Below are 7,195 nucleotides of genomic sequence, written 5' to 3' on the forward strand. Positions count from 1 at the left end.
CAGTGCTTTTACAAAACAGATGTGAGAGCAAGTGCGGTAGGGATGAACAATATCTGTAGGCCAAAACCCAGAAATGAGTAAGCATTTCCAATTGCAGTGTCTGAAAGAGGTTTTATTATTATTATTATTATTATTATTATTATTTTATGGGATTTGGATTAAATAAGGTCTGTGGTTTACACAGGGCCGTTTTTAGGCAGTTACCTAGTGTGGCACCACAAAAAAATCATAAAAAAACATTAATCAGAAAGACAAATCAAAAAGCAATCCAAAATCTAAATTTTTAATGTTTAATAATGTATGCCATGTCGTGGAATTGCTATGTGTTTCGTTGTGAAAGTGAACTACTTTGTTTGTTTGTTTTGACTGCTTTATTATGCGTATTTGTTCATTTGTTGTTCATTTAATGCCATCCTACACAAATAAATCATATAACGTACTAAATATGGGGATAATTTCAACTTAAGACAAGTAAAATTATAATTATTAAATTATAATTAAATTAATGCTTAGAAACATATCTTTTATTTCATGTTATAAACATGTTAGAAGGAAAGGCAGAGGGGTACCAAAAAGGATCTTGCCTAGGGCACAAAATGGTGAGCAATGGCCCTGGGTTTACTAAAGCTCAAGACATTTTTCTGTTTTATTCTACAACATAAAATACATCAGTAAAGCCCCCTTTGTTTTTTTGTTTTTATTTTAAAGACTAAAAGAGTTGTTGTAAGCTCATTAACCAAATGTTGAAAACATGTGACCACAGAGTAGTTGGTTTATAGCCTATCTTTAGCTTTTTACTGCTGGTGATTGTATTAATGCTTCAAGATGTATAAAAGTTCAGTTCATTTGTGAAGATTATCACAGTGATGGTGACTTCTGGATTCATCAACAAAAATACATCATCACTGCATTTAGTCTACTCAATGAAGAGGAAAGATCGTCAGTGACTTCTGAAGATTTGGAATATGTTCTCTTTTATGAGAGGTTTATGGTAAATTTCATTTTGGTGTTAAATGTTTCTTTAAGAGAGCATGTGGTTAATAATGCTGATCTGCTGAAGAATTGAAAGAGGAAATGGGTTTAGTACCAGTTTCTGAGAAGCTATGATCACTGAACAATGTTTCTTTAAGATCACTTGGTGTCATGTGTTACTACGTTTTTAATTTATCTGAGATAATTTCCTGAGAATGATGTTCTCTAACCTTCAGATATGGGCTGAGATGTGGCTGGTACAGACGTGATCATAAAGTATGTCTCTGCAGGTCCAGAACAACTCTAAATAACATAATCAATTATTAAGATCAAGTCACTTATGACAGTTCTTATTAATTATGGTTTAATATAAATATTTATTATTGTAAGTGTTAAAGTGCTACTCACCATACCAATTCCTTGACTGCTCACATCAGGTTTCATTGATCTTGTTTTATTTCAAAGAATGAAACATGGATATTTATGGATACATGCATATATCAGATAAGAAGCTAAACATTTACAGCTCCTGGACAACAAAAATATATATATATATATTATTTTTTTTTGCAAAAAAAACAAAAAAAAAAACCATGAAAATACTTACAATTTTCTTCTTTTTTTACCTAAGAAACAATGAGTTATTGCATTAAATGTTCAGTTTTTATTCCTGCACATATAATTCAATTATAAAATACATACTAAAGTACACTGAAATACTTACTTGCAAAGCGGCAGAAACAGATGAGTCCAGACACAATGACAGCAGCACCAGAGGAAACCAGCACTATAACCCATACTGTGTCAAAAGAAAAGCAACACTTTAATCAATGTTTATGTGTATTATGTTTAATTTGGTTGTTTTAGATACATCAGTCCACCCGACAACTAAAGCTATACATAAATTAATTTTATGTACATGTAGATTAGTTTTATTTTTGAAAGAAGCATTCATATGTATGATGTATGTGTCTATCTGTATGCAAGAGCAATGCAGTCACATCAGATTGGCATTTTCAATAAAGTAAATAAATAAAAAAGGAAACAAACATATTGGTGAAACACAGTTCATCCAGTGCAACGTAACATTCTGTTTAGACATCATTCTGAAGAAAATTAATTTTTACATTTGCTTGCTAACTTGGCATCAACAGTACTTAATATTTTATGATATTATACTGTTACCAGGTTCCAGAGTAGAGGTTTCCACAGAACCTGCAGAAAATCACAGCATGTAGTGAAATATTAAAACAGAATTGTAAAAAAAAAATATATATATATATACATATATATATATATGTATAGCAACCATATTGAAAAAACACATTATTAATTCTCTGAGGGCTACTGCTTACCATGTACGAATAAACTTGGAAAATGGACCCCAGCTGTATTTTTGAATTTGCTATTTTGAATCCAATACATTTATTATACACAATGTCCATTGAGGAAGAGTGTTTGAACTAACCCATGGTTTCTGTTGCTGTGTTGGTTAGCAGGTTTGATTCTGATTGAAAGTCTACTAATAGAAAAATTATACATTTGCAAGGGGAATCACTTTTTTGTTTTAGAAGGGAATCATTTCTAAAATTTTAAATGATGTGGAATAACTAGAATATCTGTTATTAGAAATATTTGTTATTAGGAGAGGCAAATATAATGGGGAAAAAATGCAAGGCCTCAAGAGGTGTTTTTAAAAGTTGAATTTTAAACTGAGCACCATGTTTTAACGTGTCATATGCAAGACACTGCAAAAGACATGAGAAAAGCACAATGGTCAAGTACATCTGACTAGTGTATTTACATATAAAAAAACAATGGGAATGTATAGTGCAATGGAATGTAAATCACAATCTGTGTGAACAGCCCTTAACCATGTTGAAAAAAAACAGCATAATCATGAACCACATCTTCATTTAATTCTGTGTGTGCTACAGCTTACTCTGTACCAATAAACTTTGAAACTGCATCCCAGCTGTAATTTTTATTATGACTTGAATCCAACATGTTAATTCTGCACAGTGACTTTTCTCATTGAGGAAGAGAGGATGAACTTACTCAGGGTTGTCTTTGATTTGCTGGTTGGCAGGCTCGTCTTGGATTGGTCATCTACAAATGTAAAAATAACATATTGCAAAGGGAAGCACTTTTTAGAAAGGAATTATTTCTCAAATTAAAATTATCAAGAATAACCAGAAAATTTGTTATTAGTAACTTACCAGCTTTACTGTATGTCGTTTTTTCAGAAGTGGACATTACAGTTAACACAGCTGAAAGTACATTGTGAAAATGGTGGTTATGTACAGTAAATGTAAAGTAAATGTTGCTGTTAGGGGCCATTCACACAGAATTCTTTTTTTTTGCTTTGAAAAACTTGAGGAGCGGCAAATAGAATAGGGAAAAATGCAAGGCCTCGAGATGTGTTTTTAAAACTTTTATTTTAAATTGAGCACTGTGTTTTTACGTGTCATATGCAAGACACTGCAAAAGACAAGAGACACAAGCACAATGGTTAAGTACATCTGTCTAGTGCATTTACATATAAAAAAAAACAAAACAATGGGAATGTAGAGTGCAATGGAATGTAAATCAGATTCAGTGTGAACAGCCCATAACCATGTTGAAAAAAAAAACAGCCTAATCATGAACCACATCTTAATTTAATTCTGTGTGTGCTACAGCTTACTCTGTACCAGTAAACTTTGAAACTGCACCCAAGCTGTATTTTTTTGTTATAACTTGAATCCAACATGTTAATTCTACACAGTGAATTTTCTCATTGAGGAGGAGCGGATGAACTTACTCAGGGTTGTCTTTGCTGTGCTGGTTGACAGGCTTGTCTTGGATTCGTCATCTACAAATATAAAAATAACATATTGCAAAGGGAATCACTTTTCAGAAAGCAATTATTTCTCAAATTAAAATAATCTAGAATAACCGGAAAATGTGTTATTAGCAACTTACCAGTTTTACTGTATGTTGTTATTTCAGAAGTGGAAATGACATTTAACTCTGCTGAAAATACATTGTGAAAATTGTGGTTATTTACAGTAAATGTAAAGTAAATGTAGCTGTTAGGGGCCATTCACCAAAAAAAAGAAATGTTTTGCTTTGAAAAATGGAAGAGTGGATGAACTTACTTTCCTTTGCTGTGCTGGTTGGCAGGCTCGTTTTGGATTGGACTAATAATGTAAAAATAAAACATCGCAAGGGGGATCATTTTTTAGAAGAACATTGTTTCTGAAATTTAATTTAGAATAACCAGAAATGCTGTTACTTTATTAATAACTTTGTTACTAATGTACTAATGATTATGTTGCTATGTATGTACCAATTTTACTGTATGTTGTTTCAGAAGTGGCCAGTATAGTTCATGCACAAAAAAAAAAAAAGCCACTGTGAAACTTAAAGACAATTTTAAATGCTGAGTAAATAATCATGAATTAGAAAGAATGATTGTTGTTTTGAGGACATTCAGAAAGAAGTCCGAATAACTGATATACAAACTCATTTACTCACAGGTTGTCGGGGCTGTTGTTGTAGTCGTATGTTCAGTGGTGGTTGAAGTTGAATCTGCAGAAACAATTTATCAGAATTACAGAGAGTCATTTACATTATGCAAAGTTTGTTTGTTGAAGGTACAGGTCTTTCATGTGTAAAAAATGGCACATTTAACATATTAGTGATGTTATAACTTTACATGAGTATATTAATAATAATAATAATAATAATAAAAATAACTCACTCTGGACTATTGCAAAAACCCTAACTTTCAGTCATTTTGTAATATAATTTTGGAGGAAGAACAGCATAAACATCCGTATTAGCAATTGATTTGATGATTTCATGTTTCCATTTGTATCAGATATAGTCTGGCTCTCTGTCCTCTAAACTATGATCACATGATTAGCTCAAGCAGCTCTTCCTTTCTTCCTTCATGTATCAGATTACTCACTTTTAAAAGTCACACTGTGGTTTTAGTGCCTGTCTGAAAGAACTTAAATATAAAGTTTTTTCTGTGTTAGAATCGAGACTTCACAGATTACTGTCTACTGATTCAGTGTCTGACAGAAGCATCACACAAGAATCAGCATCAATATGTTGTTTCTGAATGATTCTGTGGTTTCCCAGGGATTATGATCAACAATATTCAACTTTACAACATGTAATATATCTGCAGAGGTGGGTAGTAACGAGTTACATTTACTTCGTTACATTTACTTGAGTAATTTTTCGGGGTAACGAATACTTTTCGGAGTATATTTAAAGATGGGTACTTTATACTCTTACTTGAGTACATTTTTTGGGAAAAATCTGTACTTTTACTTCGTTACTGTGGGCGACGCCCCTCTCGTTACTTTATCTTAATGCAATAAATGCTTCAGTTTATTCCAAACGCGCCGTCTACTTTTCTCTGGACAATGAGCGATGCCCATTCGCGAATGTTTAATTCTTTTGAGTCAACTCTGTTCAAAGGCTTGATCAAACCAGTCGGCAAACGAGTGAATTGGTTCATGAATCAGTTTGAATGAGTCGTTCAGTTCCATGCTGCACGCGCTGAGTGTCTGAAGTGGTTCACTCAGAGTTGTAACGTTTAAGAATATTAGCAGCGTTGAAAACGTGGCTATGGAACTGCACTGAATGAAAGCTAATCTGCAAAGGCTATTATTTGCTTGCGGTGGATATCCTTATTAGATGAACGCGTGTGCGGTCTACTGTTTAACAGGTAATAACTTGGGCTACATTCGATTACAGTACACGATAGCACTGTGACATTAGTTTGTTGTACGTGTGTGGCTTATAACAGGTTGAATGCAGCTTCCAAAAGACAAAGAATAGCCGATTAAGATTTTATTAATTTTAATACAATCACACCAGTGCGAGTACGTTCAGCAAGTCATATCATCAGCTGCTAAATTCAGATCTGTGATCGCTTGCTGGCGCTGAGCCAGAGACAGACGCGTTTTTACAGCGCTGCGCATTAACCAATCACACACGGTTCTGTTGAGCTTTTGAATGCAATGGCCAATCAGAGGTGTTCCGATGAGTCATCGCTGAAATGCCGGTGCTTCCTTCACTCGCTCACTTACTGAATACCTCTTTCTGCCGAATTCTCTCGTCAGAAACAACAAATTGCAGATGTGTGTACGAATCTATAATTAAGATATTGATTTCACAGTGTTAACAGTTTCAGTGATTTTAATGGTAGTTTCTGAGAGTGAATGAAATCTAGACTGTCAGTGAAAATTATGTTTAATGTAAATGTTATTTGCTCTCTTTCTGAACAATGAAAGATTAGTAGCAATATTTATATCACATTAACTTTCAATGTTAAATTCACATTTAAAATAAAGTCAGTCGTATTAAAAATATGTTATGGCATGATACCTATATTTGTTACTTAAATAAACAGACAGGGTTTTATAATAAATTACATAAATTGGATTAAAGGCTGATGAAATATATACATTTATACACACACACATACATTACTTACATTTTTTGTCTATATATCTATATAAAAAAAGGCTCCGTATATATGACCCAAAGTAACTAGTAACTAACTACTTGAGTAGATTTTTTATCCGATACTCTTTTACTCTTACTCAAGTAACTATTCAAGACTAGTACTTTTACTTTTACTTGAGTAAATATTTCTAGAATTACTTTTACTTTTACTTGAGTAAAGTTTTTGGGTACTCTACCCACCTCTGTATATCTGTCCTTTCAGTCTTGTACAGCCTATTGAAAGCATCTTAATAAAAAAAAATATCCATCCAGAATTATTAAACATAGTTTAACATTCCTTTTTTTCTCATATTAGTTTGTTTATTGAAGATATTGACTTCACATTTTATTATTGATCAATCCTCCATGATTTCTTAATATCCTTCTGATCTACATTATAAATCATACTGACTAATAAGAATTATATATGTGTCTCTAATCATGAGCTTTTATATATACATATGAAAAAAAATAATAGTGATAACTCACCTCTGGTAGTGATTGTGTCTCTGAAGTTGATCGTGTCTCTGATGGTGACTGTGACTGTGATGGGGATTGTGTTACTGATGGTGATTGTGTCACTGTGTGGTGATCTGTTCTCAGGTTCAGTCTTGAGTGAATAAACACAGCTCAGCTCTCTGCTGTTCACTGATTGTGTGAAGAGTTCACTACGACTTAAATAAAATATACAAAGATTCCCTCCAGACTGACTCCA

At 32.9% G+C, this 7,195-nt stretch overlaps 1 long non-coding RNA gene across 1 annotated transcript in view; it reads right to left on the minus strand.

The window, feature by feature from the left end:
* Positions 1-3,936: 3,936 nt before the first annotated feature.
* LOC128022128 (uncharacterized) overlaps positions 3,937-7,195 on the minus strand; it is a 3,339-nt gene continuing 80 nt past the window's right edge. Inside the window, exons 1-3 of the long non-coding RNA XR_008185860.1 lie at positions 6,970-7,195; positions 4,113-4,545; positions 3,937-3,987 (exon numbers count right to left, since the gene is read on the minus strand). The exon at positions 6,970-7,195 is cut by the window's right edge and continues 80 nt beyond it. This is a non-coding gene — a long non-coding RNA (uncharacterized LOC128022128). The remainder of the gene's footprint in view (positions 3,988-4,112; positions 4,546-6,969) is intronic.

The sequence above is a fragment of the Carassius gibelio genome, chromosome A11 (genome assembly GCF_023724105.1).
Source record: "Carassius gibelio isolate Cgi1373 ecotype wild population from Czech Republic chromosome A11, carGib1.2-hapl.c, whole genome shotgun sequence".
Classification (NCBI taxonomy): Eukaryota; Metazoa; Chordata; class Actinopteri; order Cypriniformes; family Cyprinidae; genus Carassius; species Carassius gibelio.